The sequence below is a fragment of the Amblyomma americanum genome, chromosome 1, assembly GCF_052857255.1.
Source record: "Amblyomma americanum isolate KBUSLIRL-KWMA chromosome 1, ASM5285725v1, whole genome shotgun sequence".
NCBI lineage: Eukaryota > Metazoa > Arthropoda > Arachnida > Ixodida > Ixodidae > Amblyomma > Amblyomma americanum.
The window spans coordinates 331,355,688-331,378,507 of NC_135497.1; the positions used below are offsets into that span (position 1 = coordinate 331,355,688).

General features: G+C 47.4%; 1 pseudogene; it reads right to left on the reverse strand.

The window, feature by feature from the left end:
* Positions 1-44: 44 nt before the first annotated feature.
* On the reverse strand, positions 45-20,693 carry LOC144120895 (nose resistant to fluoxetine protein 6-like; annotated as a pseudogene).
* Between the last annotated feature and the right edge of the window lie 2,127 nt (positions 20,694-22,820).

Genomic DNA, 22,820 nt, shown 5'->3' on the forward strand with positions numbered 1-22,820 from the left:
TTTATAAACACAGCAACCACCGAAATGAAGGAAAACGAACTATTTCACATTTCAGCACCTAGACAGACAACACGCCCTAAAAACTTCACTGTGACCATGGAGGCACCGGGTGCAGTGTCCTTTTCGCTAGATTCGCTTTCACATACGCTTTTGACATAGCCGTTGAGGTGACTTCCGTTGATAGCGTTTTTTGGGACGTCAGGGAAGCCGTTCATGCACTCATGCATGGGCAGCACCACGTCCCATGTTTTGCCGACAGCGTCTCCGCTGGAGACTTGGATGGCTTTCAGTTCCTGATTTTCGTCCTTAAATTTGGAGCTGCCATGCGTAATCGATTTTTGGTATGATTTTGGTGAATAATGCATTGTCCAGACAGGCCACGGGCACTCGATGAAGATGTAGACGATGGAACCCACTACATAGGACATGATGGCCTGGGACAGGTACGCTTCAGCCTGCAAACATCAAAAATGGCTGAGGTCAGCAGTGTGTATTCACACCGAGCTGTAGTTACTCTGCGTTGCCGCTGTAGCGCCAGCGACTAACAAGCGGCTGTCCCACATTTGAATGCCGCATCAAGAGGCTACCCATGAAACACAAAGGCAGTACTGCTTAAAGATCCTTAACGTGTAATCAAGTTAGTAACGAATCCTCTCATTGCAGTTTGGTCGGTGATAGTAAGCCGATCTTTGTGACAGTGGACCATATGCTAGTGCTTGTTTCGGGATTCAAGCGACGCGTGCGAGTCAGACGCGTTTCATTCACGTACCTGCAGGAATGGCTGCTGACTGATGTTCTCTCGGCTGAGGACGGCGTTGCAGCCCATCAGGATGACGTGCACGAGGTAGACGGAGAAGGAGAGCCTTCCCAGGGGGTACAAGACGGGCCAGGCGAGGATCTTGTTTACGAAGCCGCCGTGGCCCGTGGCACAGGCGTACATGACCCAAGAGACGCCCAAGCTCCAGGAGGCGCGGTGGAGGCCCGTGTAGAAGCCCGACTCCAGCCTCTCCGGCTGCCGGCCATCGAACCAGGTAGCGCACTCCCAGCAGCGCGGCCAGGGATGCGGTGGCGGCCAGAGCCCACGCGGCGCCCTGGATGAGCCTCGACAGCTGGTTCCGCCGCACGGCAAGGCAACCGAAGATCATGCCGATGAACATGGGAGCCGCATGCGTGTACGCCTTGATGTAGATGTTCATCGACGAGTCGATGATACTCCTGTGCAGTTCACAGAGGTAGAAGGTCTAATGGCATGCCCTCATCCTCTATAGAGACGATCTAGCAAACGTTAAAAGCCGCTAATGATAGGTACGCAGGTACACTGAAAGACGGAAACCAAGGGAACGAGGCTCTCTGAATCTCCAGCTACCACAGAATGTGAAATTAGGAGAAAAAAAAGGCGCTTCAACCACCATCTCGTGCTTTTCTTCTTTTAACGGCATGATCGCCACACGAATGCAACCAATGCGATCAGGTATACTCATTGCAGTCGGGGGCAAATTCAGAATCTGTTTCACGTTGTAGACGTTTTCGTTCTAGCTATGCCGATCGTGCAGAGTTTATACGTTTTGTGAGCTCCTGACGTATTCGTGCTGCACCCCGTGCACGCCCTTCAGGGCCATGACGGTTTTAACAGCATTTCACAGCTGCTTCTTTGTACAAGCCCCAATCTGACGACGAAGCTTTCTGTTCATGCTTACGGGCAGACGCATATGAAGCTGTACGCATATCCTTTGCTATGTATACACTGTACTCCAGGAGCTTGCATTGCTCCTCCTCTGCGTCGTCGTTACCATAGCCTCACCAGTATCATGCTCATTCTTGCTCAGCACCGCTTGTCGCAACTACTAAGAATCATATAAACGCCCACTTTTTCAAAGACTTACGTCGCGTTCGCAAAACAAGCCATCACGTGTACTGCCAGAAAGACTTACTGGCCGTCCGTCGTAAAGACAACGTTGAATGGTGTGTAGTTGTTGATGTAGACTTGGATGCCCGTCGTCAGGCAAGTCACAGCAACGCAAGCTCCCATAAGCCACAAAGCTACCATAGGCCACCTGAAAAATACACATGAAAGAAACGTTTCTTCACATTTCTCTTTCACTCATAACTGAACGTGCGCAGACAAACTCAGAGGAAGACGCGAAGGGATCAAAAAGAGAAGAGCTTAACTAGATGTCGTTGATGCGCCAGGCTTTATGGTTTTTCTTTTACGCCGGCTGGCAGCATAGACCGTCGGTAATGCCAATTTTTAGGGCATGTTGGAGGAACTGAGCGACAAAAAGGCTTTCACGCTGATACTACACAATAATGACATTCTTGCGTATGAATCAGCGGCTCCGTTTGCTTTACGCTTATGTAGACGATTATCAATTGCCTGTTACGACTAAACATAGCAGCACACTTCAATTTCAAACAGATTATAAGCTTCCGAATACACCCCACATTGATTCAAAAGAAGATAGGTTGCTATTTGAAATAGATCAAAATAGCAACTCGTCCGCTCTAATGCTTAAACTTAGTCTCTTTGGCAAAGATGGAAAACGTGTAACTCGATGTAAATTGCAGTTTATCTCATGCAAGCAAAGTCTCTCAAAGCAGTGACAGCGCGGGAGTTAATGTTCTCCTGAGGGAGATGGCAACCAAGATTATAGTGCTGTAAATTTCATTCTGGTATTCCATGAAGATGTACCAGTAGTGTGGCCTGCACTGCAATTGCAGAGAATAAACCATGAGCAGCTCACAAAATACCTGCTGACAAGCGGGTGACACAAAATACGCCTGTTTCGGTTACACGTTGCAGTTAAGTTTTTATTGTTTATCGTTTATGGGGGTTTAATGTCCGAAAGCGGCTCAGGCTATCAGAGACACCGTAGTGAAAGGCTCCGGAATTTTCGACCACCTGGGGTTCTTTAACGTGCACTGGAATCGCACAGCACACAGGTCTCAAGAATTTCGCATCCATCGAAATTCGACCGCCGCGGCCGGGATCAAGCCCGAAGCTTTCGGGTCAGCAGCCGAGAACCATAACCACTGAGCCACCCCGGCGGGCTACAGTTCAGTTTTTACATTGTTTAATGGGACAAAAAAAATGAATTGTACGTCAACGAACAAACAACGTCCACGTTTACTCCTGTTCTACATGTAACGGCTTCAGGCGCATTAGACAGCAGAGTGACGTCAGTTTACATCGCTGCATCCTTATACGTGCCTGAATGTGTGGGAACTTTAATAGCTTTCGGATCTAAGTTTAAGGCAATAATAATAATGCGACTGCCCATACTGCCATAGAAAGAGACTTCAATCCCAAACACAACAAATCGCGGTGCCGGGTCTGTCAGCGTGCCTGTTAAATGACGACACACGTCACAGGCTCCCAGTTATCGTTTCTAGTATGAAAATTGGACTTCTGCGCACGAAGCCGAAGGTACTTCGACGCGAACACTCACAGGGTCCGTGTAGTAGTCCATGTAGTTCTGGCTCATGGTGAATATCTTCCACCAGTTCTTGTCGCAGGGCTTCATCAAAAGCGGCCAGTAGTCGTGCAGCGGGGGTCCATCCACGATAGCCGGTATGAGATACACGAATCCCAGCAAAGCAGCCATCGGCACCATCAGCCTGCGCAGATGCAGCGGATGCGCGCGTTATAGCCTACCCGAGCGCGCGTACAGGTGCAAGCAGCTATGGAGATAGCTTGGGCGTGACGTCATATTCGCCGTGAAAGTGGACCACGCTTTTTCAGTACATGTTGGCGTATTTGACACTAAGCGGATTTGAAGAGCGCGCAGCCTTTTACCGTGGTCTGGATCCGCCAACATGGCAGCTGCTGTGACGTCGGTGCAAGCTATCCAGAGGTGATCCCGAAACACAGGAACACCTCAAACGGAAACTGAGAAACAGACCAACTAAGAAAGAGTGTGGCTGCTACAGAATGACCCTTGGGCGATATGGATAAAGGCGGCGCAAGTGAAGAGTGCTTGTGTATAGGTCCTCTGTGCTGATTGCGCTAGTGGCATTTGCAGGATCAACAGTGTACCTCTCAGGAAACGAGTGCCACGAAGTCTACCGAGAGAATTATTGGCGCCCATAACCACGCTTTGAAACACGAACTACCTGTGGGTGTGTAACTACATACAGCAGTGCCGTTATTATTTCGGAACATCAACGGCCATCGGCTGTTCACAGTCACCGTTTCGAAAAAAAAGAGAAGTGCTGGCGTGAACTCGCGTGCGTTTGTTGCCTTATTATCGCTCCTTTCTACGTAGGCAGTTGTCACCCAAGCTTTCGATAGGCATGGGGCTCACCGCCACAGAAAAGCGGCAAAAGAGCTTGGTGAGTGCAGCCGGAAGAAACAAAAAGTCGTCGTAGTTTTCTTGCAGTCCCGTGACTTGGACAATGCGCTTAGTGAAAATATAGAAGTGAACATATTCCCTCTTATGGGAGGAAACACAGGAAGTATATGGAGAGAGGTTAAGTGCGCATTGTTTTCTACGCATTGATATTCTGCAAAACACTCTACTTAGGCTCTTTATTCGTTTAGTAAAGCACGTCACAAATCGAAGCTCGTAGTTGAAGCCATGCAGCGTAAATCATTCAGTTCTATACTATGTATCGGCGCAATACATGCCGGCATTGTTTCTCATTCCGACTCACCTGATATAGTGTCTCACAAGCGCCACGATGTAGAGCAATACCGGGGAAACGTCCACCATGGGAGCCTTAGCCACCAGATAGCTGGAAAGGAATCCGCTGCAAAAGTTTGATTTTGCTGCAGATGAAGCATCTCTCATTCATTCAAGGGGTTCTCGTGAAGAAAACAGACCGAGAAAAGCAGAACAAAACATATCAGGGTCACTATGGGAAGTCCTGTTAGCATTTAGTGTGGGTATTACGTATTTAAGTTAGGAGCTTATTCCTGAGTTATTTCAGTCCTGTTTTATGTCGATTTAACCAATAAACTTCATATGTCACGGAACTGCAAGAATAGAAGAATAATTCGGACATTTCTTTTTCCTCCGAAATTCAGGGGTTGAAACAGAACCAGATTTTCAGCTTTCGCTTCCTGTGCTGTCTAACACTTTCCTTGTCCCGGTGATAGTTTTCAATCGGGAAATTCGAACGGCAGGAGTAGAAGGCAATGTCTCCGCGCGGCCATTTTCACTGGCTGTTTTACAACAAGCGTGGAATTAAGGATATAAACGAACTTTTTTCTCGCAGTCGTGCGCGATTCTTCATTCATCAGACAACCGCTCAGCCTGGAACCATCAGAGAAGAGTAGCGACAGTGCCTGCCGAAGTTTAATCCCTCTACCGTCGCCATCAGTCCCGAAGTGTTATCCGTCTACTGTCGCCATCAGTCCCAGTTCAAGCGCTGCTATAGCCCTCTCATCCGTTAAACGGTTATTCGCTAAAACAAAGACATTACAATACTCACGTTATGGCGAGAAATGTCTCGACAGCCATGAAGGAGTTCAACTGGACAGTAAGCAAGAAGTCCTCTTGTACCCGACGCAGGACGCGAATCATATTAGCTGAACGGAATTGAAAAATCCTAAATATACAACTGTTTATTGTCATCTTGATTCACTGCTGAGATCTGGTGACTGAACTACCCAGGCGAGAATTTGCATTAATTCTGGCATACTTTTGACCCAACTAAATCGTATCTGTCGTGTTAAGTTCATGTTGTGGTATCTTTGTAAGTGGTACATGAGTTTCGACGTCCCGAAGCTCCACGCAGGCTATGAGAAGCGCCATGGTAAATGACTCCGGATTAATTTCGACTGCTTGGGGGACTTCTACGTACGCGTACAGCGCACAGCACACGATCGCCCTTTGCATTTCGCCTTTGTCGAAATCAGGCCGGGATTCGGTTCCACGTCGCTGGACTCGGCAGCCAGACGCCACATCCACCGAGCCACCGCGGCGGGTAATATCAGGTATAGGGTATCTTCATGTCTGGATTAGCCGCGTTCAGTGAGTGCCAGGTGGAGTCCGGTTGCGTGTCAAGGACGACCACCAGCCTACTAGTCCTGTTTAAGGTTTGCCGGAGCGCCTAATCAAATTAAACGACGACTGCGTTATCATTTCTGTTCACACTAACGTGAGTACGCTTTTTAAACAACACTGTTGCCTTCCAGGATTCTGGCGCCCCCTCCTCTTTTTCTTCCCTTTAGGTTTCGCACCAGCACCCTGGAGCGTCCTTGATACTCACAGCTGGCGTGAAGGTCTCGAAGCATGTGGCTGTGTCCCAGCACCACCCACGTGGCCGAGAAGACCCGAACGCCGTGGATGAATCCGAGCTTGTTTGAGTAGTCTCCCCAGTTGGACATCTCCATCAGCTTCTTGAAGGCCCTCCGCAGGGAGACAGACTGCACGGCTTCGTGCACGAAGCCTGCGAAAAGGCGCCAGCGATGTTCACAGCTGCGACAGAGGCAAAGCCATCAGACATCATCGCGTTGCCGAATCACAGAACGCGTCGTGAGGTTTGCTGGAAGCTGTTCACTTATTCTTGTCTGCCAACCTTGTAAAAGTACTTTCCTTGAGGCTTCAACGTTCTGATAGAGTCCCAGGCTGTTCTTTGCGGCCGGATACGATATAACCTTTTACACAAGCACCGAAAGTTTCTTTTTTAAGCTTGGATGCCTCTATTTTCCGCCTTACTTTTTCATTTACTTTTTTTATCAAAATAATTAGTGCTGTACTACTATGCTTTCTACATTGAAGCAATAATTCAAGTTGACGAATGCGCCTATGAGTGCACTGCCGACTGCAGTCGATGCGGCACTGGCTATCGGGAGTACAAAATAACTTTCAGGAGAGAAGGAGCACCGTAGGACCCCTCCCCGCCCCCCCCCCGCACACACACACTCACAACACACAGACACTATGTGTGCGTGTGTCTGCCTTCGTGCGCGCATGCGTGGAGTTTGCAGATACTGCACTCGCGACTGGAGAGCGAAAAAATGAACTCGACAAGACTGGCTCTTTCGGCTTGTTGTTATACATAGTTTCACAGGAATGAATTGCGCGCCAAAAAAAAAGGTAATGTTAGAAGACAAACACGCGCGCATGCTGTGTTCTTATTCCAATGTCCTGTTTTTGTCGCGCCATTCGTTTGAGCGAAGACACACGACCGAAAAACTTTCTTACTGCGAAGGCGTTGTATTTCGGCAACTTGTCGTCTTCTGCCGCCACCACCGTAGTATAAATGTTTTATGCACTTCCGGAGCGGACCAAATCCGTCCACAGCACAAATATGTACCTGCAAAAAGTGCGTAAAACAGAAGTGTCTTAGGCTGTGCGTACAGGCAACGCAACTTACGAAGAGCCCACAACCACCAAGAGGCGAGTTACAAAAACTGGTTAGACGACTCGCATTCCCACAGCAGCGACATAGGAAGGACAACAAAACAGAGTTTTGAAAATTTTGAGTCGACGGCAGTTTACCGTAGTGACAAGAGAGGAAATCTATGCGCCCAGAGAAGTTTTTGGAGCGCCGAAATCGCGGAAAACTTGGATTACCTCGCTACGTACAGGCACAACCATGCAGGCATCGATGCATGTCTCGCAAGAAAGTGCGGAGAACATTTATCAATTAGTGGTTACGCGCTTATACTGCTCAATAATTAAGCTTTGTTGTAATGTTCGTCTTCCGGATACTATTTTGGGCACCGGCACGTTTTGGCTGCAATTGCAGAGACGTTGACCAGAGGACAAGCACGTTGATATGAGAGGAATGCAATCGCATATTAACTCGTAATTGCTGCTGCCTGCAATACTAGTCAGACGTGGTTTAGTGGTCGAGCCTTTTTACAATAGGTTGCTCAAGGGCAGACTGCGAAACTGGCGTAATAGAAGCTATGCGCTCAATCACAGCGCCGTAAATGGGTCTAGAGTGAGCTGAAAGCAATCGGTAGTTGAGGGAGAAAAAGGAAATGCATACACGCTGAATGGAATGCACGCGCACACACTTAGGAAAAAGTAAGCACGATTGTGTTTTTCAAAAAGAGAAACATTTAAATAAATGAATAAATAGATAAACAAATAAATAAATGAATAAATAAATAAATAAATAAATAAATAAATAAATAAATAAATAAATAAATAAATAAATAAATAAATAATACCTCCAGAACTGCCGCATTCAGTTTTCGACCGGGACGGGGTCCAGGCGGCGGAGCATCGGAGAAATGGGACGTCGGCGAGGTAAGTCGAGGGGCGAGTAGGATACTGGGGGCGAAGCGTAGATGAGCCAGAAGTGACACTAGGCAAGGGCGCCGCTCGGAATCGTAGCGGAACGTGAGCACGGCATCCCCAGAACGACGGGATCGCTGGCGGCAAAGACGTGCGACATGGCCCGGAAGCCCGCAAGCGTCCACATTGGTCGATTGTCGTCGGTACGCCTAGGGTTCGTAGGGTGTCGGTGGGGCTGACGAAACGGGGCTTGTGGCGGTGGCATGGACGCCGGTGGAGCATAAAAGGCCGGGCTGCTACGGTAAGCGGCAGGGGTGGGCGACCGCCGTGTACAGGTGACTGCTTCAGCATAGGTGAGCGGTGCTGCCACAGGTGGAAATGGGCGGCTGGATAGCAAAACTGCAGCGAGCTGCTCCTGAATAGCACGGCGGATAGTGACCGTGAGGGATGCTGCCCGGTCGGGAGTAGGGCAGAGGAGGTCGAGAATGTGATGTTGCAGAGAAAGCTGGCGAGTGACTTCTTCGCCGACGAAGTCTTCGACGTGCTGCATGAACAGGGACTGTTCAGAAGACGATACACTATGGGACAAGCCAGCAAGACACTTCGCAGGCGTGCCGGACTGGCGCGTAGAAGCGCGTTGCTTTCGTAGTTCTTCGTAGCTTTGGCACAGTTGGATGACTTAGGGACGGAGCTGGGGTTCTTCGCCAGGAGCATCTGAAAAGCGTAATCGGCGATCCCTTTAAGGATGCGATTGACTTTATCAGTTTCGGTCATGGACGGGTTGACACGCTTGCACAAGTCAACGACATCCTTGATATAACTAGTGAATGCCTCTGGCGGTAGCTGAGCTAGAGCACGAAGACGTTGCTCGGCGCGAAGTTTCCGGACAGCGCGGCGGCATAAAACGTCGGGGAAGGTCGTCTTAAAGGAGGACCACGTGGGAAAGGTCGGCTTCATGGTTGCGAAACCGTAGGTTGGCAACGTCCGTGAGGTAGAAGTGGACGTTGCTCAGTTTAACGAAATCGTCCCACAGATTGCAACTGCTGACGCGCTCGTAATAGAACAGCCAATCGTGGACGTCCTGGTCGTTGGTGCCTCTAAAGATTGTTCACGCTGGCGCGGCAAGCCGGAACAGGGGACGGTGGTAGGGATGGGCTGCGATGGTTCGCTTGGACCTTGCGGCATGGTGGCTGGGACGAGAAGCGTTCCGCTTGGGAGTTCCAGGATGAGGAGCGGGACGGGAACCGAGACACACCCACGAAGTGTAAAGGTGTTTATTAGAAGCGCAGGTCGGTGGGCGTTGGTCGAACAGCGACGCGATGGATACACTTACCGGCATCACTCGAAATCCCAGCTGCACTTCGTCTACCTCTTCGCTGCTCTGCTTGAACTGCTGCCGTCGGTCCCATTAAAATTAAATAAAAAAATAAAAAAAATAAATAAATCAACGTCTCAAAGTGCACATATTCCTCATTACTTACACAATCAGGGTTTGGCGTTGGTCGAGCTTGACTGGCTGGTCAATCTTGCACCACGGAGCCTTGAGATTTACCTTGAGATCACCCACTGCTGCTTTGAAGAAATGGAGATGCCTTTTGTAAGAGTTGGTGGTATGAGAAGCAGTACATCGGTTTGAACATGGGAATACTGTAAGGTTAGCTGAATTATGGCAAAAGGAGGAGCCTTACAAGAGCACCACGATACTGGTGTCGTCTTTGTTTGATTTGGTCTCATAAGCTACGAGGCCTGTGGTGGAAGCTGCTGGAACACACACGCAAGTGATTCCTCGCACCTCGGGGTGTACTTACAGTAATCAATGATGACTTGCACGTCTTCTTGCTGACACACGCAAGGTATGCAAGCACTGTACTGCCGAGATACTGTTACAACAGAGATGAAAGACGCAAAGAACAAAAGGAACTCGTAAGTTAAGCAGCCATAAAAACGGACACACACAAAAAACTAACAAAACTAAGCAGAAAAGTCGCATTAAAATTTGTCTGTGAGGCGCCGACATAAAACCATTGAAAACCTCAGCGCTCTCAAACGCAATAAAATTCGCCCTTCTAAATATGTGACCCTCCAACTGAAGCTCTGAAACAGCCCAGAGATGCAGTGGCATGAACTCTAGCGGTGATGGCCCACTTAATGTTTTAGCGACTGATGCTAGATCCACCGTTAGAGAACACGAACACTTTGAGGGGGCAACAATGAAGGCTTGTATTGTTAACGTACAACATCCGACTGTCGTCAATCGAAAGCCGTTGATTTTCAAAAGCATTCATGCACATGTTTTGAATGCACGAATGCCGTACTCTTTTAGGGCGTGCATGACTTGACGGTGTTATCCTTGCTTCAGTTCTTGCGCTCTTTGCCACCATCCTCTCCGTAAGAGTTTCGGTTCCGTCGAGCGCTGCAAGTCGTGCAAATGCGATCAGCATCGTACTGATGTTTTCCGTAGTGCAGTGTATACCGCGAAGGAAGCACGCGCCACATGCGTCCAATTTCTGCGGCGCCAACTGCTGGCACTCACTTAGAGTTTGTGGTGCTTGATGAACTTCTCGGCGGCCGTCATCAGCTTGGGAGGCATTGGGAAGGCGTCGTGGTACAGGTGTACCTTGCAGTACCTGCTTTGGAAGAGACCCTCTTGATGCCGGATGCCGAGGCACTCGTCGTACTGGCCGTACATCGCGATACGTTTAAGGGTTATGCCAGCTTGAGGCTTGCCCATGGCGACAACCACTGCGCCAGAAGAAAATGCGATGGTGGTGTCAGAGAGCTGCAGTGCACTGCGTCAACTGTTGTTCACTCGCTGACAGAGATCCGTTCCGAACACTTATGGACAGAAAGGACGATGCCAAGACTGGGTATATTTTAATCTTTTTAATAAACCGTCTCCCAGCGTGCGCTGGGAGTTATAGCTAATGTTAAGAAATAGTCTGAACAGTTTATCGCTTTTCTCTTGTTGTCTTTGCCGAGAGGTGCATTGTGGTATACACTGTCGACAAGCAGCTGTTCATGACAGGCAACTGCTTACTTAACTGGACGGAACCTGGCCCTGATCGCTGCTGTATGATCTATTAAGTCCGCTGTAGGCATTAAAATTGACTGTAGACAATAAATTCAACAAAGCACTGGAGTAATTATTCTAGTTCATGTGGTTAATGGGTCATTTCTGCAAGTCGACCACGGAGTCTAGTACAGTTTCAAAAAATGAAAAGAGTGCGAGTGTATTTTCGCTAGTCCCAACTCTGAGTTCCGTTATTAGCTACAGAAATCTTAGCGAGCCGTAGATGTATACGACACCTGTCACGACCATCGCAACAATAAATACACTATTATCAGGAAGAATCGAGCTCAGCAATTTCCACTGTTTTTGTTTTTTTTCCTTATCGCCTTTTCCGTACGTATTATCACGGTGATTAAAGAATTTGACAACATGAAAAACTTATTCGATCACCATACATAGAGAAGTTTTGTAGTGACACGCTATTTTTTCACAGGTTCACTTCATCAATGTACGCCGCGCTGGCTCTGGTAGGCGAGAATTGCTTTGATTTGCTCTCTTAGCCTTTTGCAAGCTATGAGTTAGGCAGGGAGTGATCTGGCGCGTCTGGGATCGTGTTCATGATTCATTATCTATGATAAATCAGTGCCGAGTCATGACTGGGAAACACCGCCTGCAGCGGACCGCAATCTTTGTTGTCATCTTCGTTATGTAAAAAGGCGCCTGTCCGCTCCGCGTCACAGCGCACTCTCTATGGATGCTTCTGTCGGACACAGAGATGGGCATCCTCACGAGGGCGTCCTCACCCTCACCTCATGAGGATTTCACTCGGTTAGCTGAGGGTGAGGGAGGATGGCCGGATGAACATACGTGAGGGCGAGGGTGAGGGAGGAAAGGCATGGTGAAGTGAGGGCGATGGAGGGAAGACATCAGGAGGTGAGGGCGAGGGAGGGCAGAATTCACTATTCGAGGGCGAGGGTTGTGGCCCTAACCGTACTCCGGGATAAAGCTTTTGCCTGTGCCGTCTGTTATGAATTCCCGTTTTAAAACTCTACTTAGTAGGGTGTAGATCCCGGGGAACACGTAGTTTCTGCACTCAGGAGGTACACGAGGTGAACACGAAACGCGGGTTCTGCACACCTTCTCCGTTGTTGTGATGTACTACACCGCCGAAAAATGTACTCTTCTAACTCAGAAACCTTTCTTTTTACATATTGTAAAGGATTCGATGAAACACCGTGTATAGTTTGATAACAAGGGGCCACTGGGAGGGCGGTGAGGGTGACTGCCAGTCCAACGGGAACCATTGTACCGTAGTCAACATTTTTCATTATCAGCCCCGAGTCTGTCGGATGTTCAGAATGAAAAGTAAAACACGTTGAAATTATGCCTAGTAAGGCCAAGTTCTAGACCTTCTTTGCCGAAACGAAGTCAGATTTCAACTGAGTGAGGTTTTACAGTATTGGTTGCAGCGCAAAATAAGCTTTTGCGGCATTCCACTGTCAAATCAAAGCCTGTTGGCGGCGTTGGTGTGGAATTTTTTTATTCACGCTGTGAGTAGTTCAGTAATGTCATATCTTCTTTCTATAGTCTATTTTCTCTGGAACTGCGGTACTGGAAAGGGGTGCCGCAGTGTCGTGGGCAAGGGCCACCGCTGTAGTCTTATCACAAAAATAAAGCAGCACCTTAACAACCTTGGTCTGAATCATCGCTCGCTCCGCCTTGCATTGTACGATGTGCTAAAAGAAAAGGTTGTACTGCTCTCCAAATAACATCAACGTCTCTAGGTTTAATTCTGTCCCTGGTAAGAGCTGTGACCGCGTAATCGCGCGCCTGATTTTGTGAACTAAATGTCTTGCAGACATGACAGGTAATTGGCACTCAGTGTTTGAGTAAGGCGTAGACGTGCAAGCAAAAAAATCACGGGCAGTTTCGCTTGGGGTTAACCATAAATTATCGTGCGCCAGCATCGTTAGTCCTATTTCGCATGGTTTATCCTGATTTTCTATGCTGTTGATTTGAAGAACATGCTTACTTTGGTGGATATGTCATATGATGTAAGGTTGCGTGTTCTTGCATCATTTTAGACGTGTACTGCGGTAGACTTGGTCATTATTTACAATCACATATGCCTGGGAGTCCTGACTCCGCTCCAGGCGCTGAGGTACAGAGGTTAAGCTACGTTGCACTGGCCTGCGATGGCAGGTGTTGCGAGCACTGGGGCTTGTGAGACCTATGTTCTTCCTGAGGAATCTCTCGCGAATAATCATTAAATTGAACTGCCATATTGGGTCGTTTGCTCACAATCCGATGGGCAGCTTGTGACGAAGTCACAACGTCACGTGACCAAGGTGGCCCACGTGCTAGAAGCAGGCTTCGGACAGACAACCACTTTTCGGCGGATTGGAAGCAATAGAGCACTAAAATGGCAACCACAGGAATCTTTCACTTCAGACTCGGGGAGTTAGTGATTACTATTATTCAGCCCAAATGCTGCACTTCAGCGAGCTGTTTGATTTTAAAGTGGCCTCAATAATGTTTTATTTTAAGTGACCGCTTAAGGGCCTCACTGCAGCGGAAAGCCGACACCGCACCGGGGGAAGACAGTAAAGAAATAACAAACATTTGAACTGAGAGAGCGGGATCCGAACTCGCGGCGGCACTAAAAAATCAGTTACGCCTTCGCCACGGATTTTCTTTAAGTATGACATTTATAAGATTGAAAATATGTTCTATTTGCACTAACTAATATATTTACAAAGCTTTTAGGATACGCCACGAAACACGTCGCAAAAAGACAGCAACAGAGCAGTAGACGCGAGGTAAAGGCTGAGCGCATCACCAAGAAGGATTGCCACTCCGATTTTAAGTCGGTCGGTTCATACATTTCCCTAATTTGAACAATCAGTTGGGAGAAGTCCTACCATCCTGCCTATACGAACTGCCAAGCTCTCGTACTGTGCTTGCAGTGTCGTCGTCTTCGTCACATAGCCGCGTTCACGAGAGTAGTTGTTGAAAGTGCCAGTCTCTCACATTGTAGATAGCTAGGTAGGCCTCAAGCAATGCTGGCACATACCCACTGCGGGGGAGTGGCCAAGACACAGGCGGGTTATTGCTGGATACAGAAACGTTTTAACGGGAAAAGGAGTAGTAATAGCATGTAGGCTGATAGACTGGAAGACGCAAGGACAGGGGTCCTCAGTCCTTGTTTCTTTAATGAAATTTTGCACAGCAGAGCGCACACTCCTGTCGCTTCATCCAAACAAAGAAGCGCCAATGGAAAGAACAGCCGCGGACGACACAGGCAAACCCAGTTGATGAATTGGAATTTGCAAAAGACGCTTCCTCAAATGAGAGAAGCGGTGGCAGAACAGCTGGAAGTGATCTATTTTCTCAGGTTCGGCACAAAAAGGGCGCAATGGGAAACCGCCAGGCCAGATCTGTGAAGGTAGAAATTTAGAAGGGGAACCTGGCAACGCAAACGCGTGAAAGAGGCCTCTAGTCTGCGCTAGCGCTACTCCAAGGATGCAGAAGATGCTGATATTCGGGAGAGATGATGTAAGAGCTGAGGCAGGAAATTCCTGAAATATTGTGTAGCTGCGAAACCTCACCGCAGCTGTATATGAACAGGCTGGCAGGACAGCAATAATTGGGCCACAGAGAGAGGCCCTTGCTAAGGAATCTGCAACCTCATTTAAGTGAAAGCCCATGGGACCTGTTACCCAAAGCAAGCTTACAGAATTTAGGTGGAGCCGAATCAGGAACTTAAAGAAGCGTAATGCCCGAGACTCAGTGGGTGAGGATAAGGATAAACAAATGGACAGAGAGTGCGTCATAACTACAACCTGAGAAACGGTAGTTTCTAATTTTCGTAAGGTTAAATTACGGCTAATAATTCAGCCAGATAAATTGGAGTGAAGTCTGGAACACGGAGAGAAAAATACCAACCCAGTGAAGGGGAAAAAAATTCCCACACCTGCCTTTTCGCGATCCTGCGAGGCATCGGTAGAAATAAGGTCATGAGAGGGAAAATGCCTTAGCTGGTCCTGCAACAAACCCTGACGAAGAGGAAAGGGCTGCAGCTCTGCATTCGATCGGAAAATTTCATCGAATTCATTCTGGACAGATGAATGGTTATTCATTTGGCGGTCATATGTGAAATGAATGTTTATGGGATCAAGCAGGGACTGCACGAAATATATCTGCGGAGTATGAAAACGAGACATGGCGGCACTAAAAAAGGCGGAAGGTTGACTAAGAAATATTATACTCGAGGCGTGAAGAGGTGAGTCGCAAAATTTTAAAAATGTTTGAACTGTTAAAAGGCGAAACCTAACTGATAACGATGTGATTCGCGCCTCAAGGTGCACAACAGCATTGGCGACATGTTTTGGAAGACCCAGACAGAGGCGCAACGCCTCACGCTCCAAGAGCACAAGAGGGAGAAGTTTATAGGCAGGAGCTCGTGAGAATAAAACACAGCCGAACTCCAAAATTGGGCGGATGTACATTTTATAAATCATCAGAAGTGTATGCCTTGTCATGCCTGACCTAGCAAATACAAAGCCTGCGCAGGATGCCAATGGCCAGAACTCCTATTGGAGAAACTTGCTCAATGTGTGGACGCCAGGATAGAGTAGAGTCGTATATTACTCCGAGATACTTCAGCGTCTGAACTTGAGGAATTACTTTATTTCTATGTTATGCTTCCAATCCGCCCAAAAGTGGTTGTCTGTCTGTCTGAAGCCTGCTTCTAGCACGTGGGCTACCTTGGTCACGTGACGTTGTGATGTCATCACTAGCTGCCCATCGGCTTTTTAGCAAATGGCCCAACGTGGGAGTTCACACTGTAGTTTGAAAGCGTGGTCATCATTATTTTCCGTCCTTGCGCGTGGAAGCGTCATCAGACGAGCATGTAGCAAACCGCATGAAACGGCGGAAGATTAGAAATTGAAAAGACCCAGAGCAATCGCTGTGTCATCGCTACTGATTTGTTTTCTAAATACTCTTAACGTACATTAGTTTTTGTACACAGGCACAACAACGTGCTGACTGATTCTAGCAGTCCATTTTAGCACAGTGAGCATGGCAGCAGCAAACGGGGCAGCATGATAAGCTTTTGCTTTTCCTTTGCCATCCAGATTAGTGATTCCAAATCTGCACAGTGCTGCAGGAGTGGCGATCGCTTTCTAGGTAGGCTGCCCTGGCGAATGTGTGTTCAGCGTTTCCTTTCTTGCGTCATCGCATTATCAAAAGATCTGTTGTCTTGTGGCGGTGTTTAAAAACTTCCCGGTTTAACTCAGCGAATTGATGGCACTGAGATATAGTTGTCGGGCCTAGATGTCTTAGCCACGGAGGTAAAAGACATGAAATCGGCATTATATCGGAACTTCAGGAGCAGCGTAGTACAGTAGAAACCAAATAGACGATTTAGAAAGCAGAGGCACGAAAAATAACCTGATAATTTACGAAATGAAAGATTTTAACGAGCAGACTAGCAAGGAACTGGCAAAGGAAGTAATTGATGGAGTTTTTTAATAGAACAAGGTGTAACAGTGAGCGGTGCCGGAAGATGCCACAGGGTGTGTAAAAAAAATAAATAATGCGCGACCAGTCGTTTTGAAACTCCTCCAATTCGGTAAAAAAAAATAAACATTACGATCATATTGTTACAGATTCTATTTACAAATAATATTTACAAGGCAGGTCGAGAGGAGCCTGGTGCGCCGGCGGCAGGATACTTGACTTCCTCTTCTACTTCCAGCCGCCGCACGTCTTCTTTATTCCTCAGAGCCCATGGGCAGCACGTGACATTTCCCCGTTCGCAGACGAAGCCCTCTGGGCCAGTCAATCAATCGGGGTCCCGAGAGTGGAATGGCTTCAGCCGTGTGACATGCACGACCTGGGTTGTCCTTGAGCGGCGTCCTTGCGTTGATTGGGGAGAGATGACATAGTTGAGGTCATTGAGGCGAGCAACAACGATGAACGGGCCTGTGTAGTGGGATAGCAGGTTTTCTGATAAGCCACGCTTGCGTAGGGGCGTCCACAACCATACAACGTCACCGGGCAGGTAGGAGACATCCTTGCGCCGGCGGTCATAACGCTGCTTAGAGCGATGCTGTGATGCCAAGGTGCGTATCCGGGCAATCTGACGGGCTTCTTCAGCGCGACATAGAGTGTTGGCAATAGAAGGCTCGGTGTCGAGAGAGAAAGGTAAGATGCTGTCGAGGGAGCTTCGAGGCGGACGGGCATAAAGAAGGAAGAATGGGCTGCAACCAGTTATTTCATGCCTCGACGTGTTATAGGCGTATGTAATGAAGGTAAGCACGTCGTCCCAGTTCTTATGGCGGGAATCGACATACATGGCCAGCATGGTCGTGAGTGTCCGATTGGTACGTTCAACCAGTCCATTAGTCTGGGGTGGTACGGCGTCGAGTGGCGAAAATGGCATGAAATGGCAGCACCTCCACCACACTGTTACAGGTTCTATTTACAAATAATATTTACAAGGCAGGTCGAGAGGAGCCTGGTGCGCCGGCGGCAGGAAACTTGACTTCCTCTTCTACTTCCAGCCGCCGCACGTCTTCTTTATTCCTCAGAGCCCATGCGCAGCACGTGACAATATTATTAATTCAAAAACACCAAAATCGACTCAAAATCGATACACCAAAAATCTCAAAATCATTAGCTGATCACTGTTCTGAACAAGTTAGGGAAATACGGAAACAGCAGTGGCAAAGCTGTGAAGAAGAGGGGAAAAAGGGCGCCAAACTTTAAAGGTAATCTGCGATAAGCTAAGCGTTAATCGCGTACTGCATGGTTGGGATGAAACATGAGCTCCTCGCTTCAGGCTTAGAAAGAAATCAAACTGACCCCCGTCTAAGAGACTTCAGAACCTGAAAATACTAAATGTTAATTGCAGAAGCGTCATAAGCAAGACAACTGAGATGAAGACCCTTCTGCTTTTGCACGACCCTGAAATAGCGGTTTTCACAGAAACTTGGCTTAACAATAGAGTGTTTGACACTGAGTTCATTACCACTGGCTACAGTTCGTACCGAAAGGATCGTGATGGTAGAGGTGGAGATGTCAGCATTCGGTTTAAATCATCCCTGTGAATTTTACCAATGACTGATGTACCCAATGTAGAGTGCATTTTTTGCACAACGTACAATGGAAACGTTAGATATATTATTGCAACAATCTACAGGCCCCCCGACTCTACCGTTGCCGTGTTATAGGAACTGAAACAATACTTGTGCACGAATGTTAAACCAAATAATCGCATTATACTGTCAGGATATATTAATTTGCCTGAAGTAGACTGGTCAATTATTTCAGGTAAAAAGCACGACCCCCATGATGAAGCTATCTTGGGCATTGCTTTTGTCTTCTACTTACTGCAGATTGTAGAATAAAATACCATATTTCTGGGAAATTCTCAATCAATGTTCGACCTGTTTTTTCTGTGAGCGGATGAATTACTGTCAAAAAATATAGCCAGATAGTAGATAGAATATCGGACCACAAAGCTGTACTGCTCACTGCTACAGACGCCGCTTTACATAAGAAACCTTAACATTCATCCTATCGAAACTTTTCTCGAGCTTTTCTCGAGATACATTGTAAGTATCTCGGACTCCTGATCATTAATGACTTCACTTGGACTAAGCACATTGATTATATAACGGCTAATGTTAAGCGCATGTTGTTCTTTCTGAAGAGAGCTTCGAGACTTCCTACTCCTTCTGTCCGACTGCTGGCATACAAAAACATAATTCTCCCGATACTAAACTATGCATGCGTTATGTGGGACACTTTCACTAAAACTTACACTAATAAGATAGAAATGGTGCCAAGAAAAGCAGCTCGATTCATTTAAAATAGATGTGGACGCACGTAAGTGACAAAACTGTTAACAAAAGCGAACTTGGCCTCATCAACGCAAAGAAACCGTGTGTCACGACTAAAATTGGTCTTTTGAATTTATTAACGGCCATATAAGACAGATCTTACAAGAATAATTTCTTTTTCATCTGGTTACGCCCCTAGGCATAGACGCACAGTAAGGCCATTTACCACGCGTAATAACCATTTAAAGTATTCTCTCCACGAGCAGTAATTGAAGGGAAACTCTTAACCAATGACCACGTTTCGAAATCATCTATGTCGACATTTATTTCCAGTATTGTTTAAAATCTGTTGTGTATTCTTATTTTACAAAATTTTCAAGGTACGTTATTATACTTTGTTCTTGTGTTCATTGCTTGCGTTATTAAGTCATGTTTTCTTATCTGTATCCAATCGTTCTAAAATTCTTAGTGGGGATTGCAGTATAAGCAAAATAAATATAGATTACCATGAAATGTTATAAGTGGAGGGCGCATGTATGCATGCAGTGCGTGCCAGAAGTAAAACCAGAGTGATATCTTAGGGCCAAACTCGTAACTGTCTCGGTTTTGTCTCACGTATTAGCTCAAACAGCTCACACACACGTACCTGCACACAGACAACAGTATAAGCATCTAACCTCTCGTTCAACAGAGCCTTGAGGGCTTGCTTGTATGTTTATTACTGAGTAATAACGCCAGAAGCTGCAGACTAGAAAATAAAACTCGAATTTTAAAATGACTGTTAGTGTGAGGTTGAGGGAGGGCCGACGATGTGAGGGTGAGGGCGAGGGAGGGCCGGATAACGTTTCAAAATGAGGATGAGGGTGAGGGAGGGCTATGTATTCAAAAGTGAAGGTGAGGGAGGAAAAGTAAAAATGAGGGCATTTGCCCACCTCTGCTGCCAAGCAGCTGAAGGCTCACATCTACAGCCAATAAACCACCTGCTGGAGACCGAGCGATCGGTTGTTTCCTGGCCGCACGGGAGACTGCATAGGCGGCGGAAAGTTGTGATGTTACATGGCTACACAAGACTTGGCGTTTCTAACGCTGAGTGCGTTCCGCGCACTGGATAGGCAGTGCGCCCATCCTGCCACCCTGGAAAGTGGCAGTTAAATTAATGAGTGATCGCGAGAGGCTGGTCACCCAATGAATGCTGCGGCCTATTGCTGCAGCGCAGCGTGTCTTCCACAATGTTGTCAGCGCTAATGCATGCAGCCCACATCTCTCACCACCGCCTCGTACATCAAAGCGCGATGGAGGCGTCCACTGTCCCAGGGAGCGAGTTCATTTTATTTATTTTATTTACAGAATACTGCAGACCGAATCGGTCCTAGCATTAGACAATGCTGTCTTTTGCGCTACCTGGGCGACCGCGATTGAGCGTGCGCCGTTGCGCGGCGCGGCTGACGGAAGGACATTGTGCGCAGCAACTACCAACCCGCCGATTCAAGTCAACTTGACACTCAGCGCAGACTGGGAGGCCCCATCGTCAGCAACAACACTCACCATGCCATCTATAAAGGAGCAGCGACCATCCACCGCACCCTGTGGGCTCGGCGGCTGTGCCACAACACGTTTGCATAACCCACTTGTCTTCGCCATGCAGGTTGGTAACCATCGAACACTATTCACAAAAAAAAAAACCAGCAACTACTTTTTGGTACAGCTTCCGAGCCCCCAGTGTTGCCTTGCTACCTGTATCGAGTGCTTTCATGTTGTTCGGTCCCTATTACTGATGTGCAGTGACATTGAGAGCAACCCCGGCCCCGACAAGCTAGACGTAATCCTTGGCGAACTAAAAAAGATGTCTACTGGCCAGACAGAATTGGTTAAGGAAGTGCAAGAGCTTAAGGGCCAACTGCTCTCAATAGACCTGAAAATAACTAATCTAACTACGCGTCTCAGCGCCTTAGAAACTCACTACGAAAGTCTGTCTACACTCCGCAATGATCTGGAGGGGATTCAGGCCACTTCGACTGCAACGTCTCGTTTAGTTGGTGTGCTGGAAGCTCGTCTAGATGACGCAGAGAATCGCTCTCGGCGCAATAACCTACTTTTCTATGGTTTACCCGATACCAACCCCACCGAAACGTATTCGCTTACAGAAGACTTGATCACTCGCCACTGCTCTGACCACCTGGACACCCAGTTGAGCCCTAACGACATTGAACGCGCCCATCGCCTCGGACGACACTCTAAGGACAGGAAACGCCCAATTATCGTTAAGTTTACATCCTTTAAAACTAAAGAATCAATTCTTTCTAAAGGTTCTAAATTCAAAGGTACAGACTACAGCGTAGGTGAAGACTTTTCGCGCCGCGTTCAAAACTGCCGGAAACATCTTGTCGCTTTTGCCAGGGCGAAGTCCGTGCCTTTTTCCCTGAGATTTAAAACTTTGCATATTGGCCCCAAACATTACGTTTTCGATGAACTTTTAGAATCTGTAAGAGAAATACCCTAGCAATCAGCTCATCCTTGCCGATCATCGCCCTCAGCTCATCCCCCACCTACGCCACGCGCCAACGTTTCACTATCAGTAATCTTTACTAACGTTCGCAGCTTCCTGCCGAAACGCGATATCGTATCGAACCTTGTAACTTCGTCAGGCAGCAATCTACTTATATTGACCGAAACGTGGCTGAACAGCGATATCACTGACTCAGAAATTCTGTTTGACCTGCCCAACTTTAATCTTTTTCGCGCTGATCGCAAGTATTCTCGTGGGGGAGGAGTCCTAATTGCAGTCAGCGAACAATTGTCTTGTTCTGCCATTGATATCGCGTCAGACTTAGAAATGCTGTGGATTATGTGCCGCGCCTCACCTCTGACGTTATTAATTGGTGTGTGTTATAGGCCGCCTCGCAAAAGTCCCGACTTTCCCCGCAAGCTTCACAATGTTCTGAACAAACTAGTATCAAAGCACCCTAAAGCACACATCCTACTATTTGGGGACTTCAATTACCCCAATATCGACTGGAGTAACCAACCTCAGCCCATAGTTAGTCAAGAAGAGCCGAATGACTTCATTGACGTTTGCCTTAATTTTAACTTGACCCAAGTTGTATCGGAACCGACACGCGTCGCAGGGGAAGCAGCGAACACTCTGGTTCTCATACTGACCACTCATCCAGACAGTCTTAATTTCATTACAGGCCTCCGAGAAATCAGCGACCATAAAGTAATCCATGACACCTTTAACTTCTCACCTGAATTAAGACAAACTTCCCAGAAAACTATTAGGCTCTACGATAAGGGAAACTATGAAGCAATCAACTCTGAAATAACAAACTTTCTGTCGGTCTTTGAAACGTCCTGTCTTTCCAGAAGTGTAAATGTGAACTGGACCCTTTTCAAACATAAAGTTATCGAACTAACAAATAAATATATTCCGTCATGCAGTTTACGAAAGAGTAATCAGAAACCCTGGCTCACAAAGACACTGAAAAGGCTCGAAAACAAGAAAAAACGCGCATTTCGTACAGCGAAACGCCACGCAAACCCCCACGCATGGGAAAAATATTATGAAGCTGAGAACGCATACTTGGCCGAGATTGGAAGTGCTAAGCGTTCATTTTTCGAAGTAGTACTACCAAACATGATAGTTGATAACCCCCAAGAAATTCTGGAAGGTGATAAACCCGAAGGAATCGCGCGCTATCACCCTCACTAACAATGCTGGTGAAATCGTGGCTGATTCCGACTGTGCAGACATCTTTAACTCTGCATTTT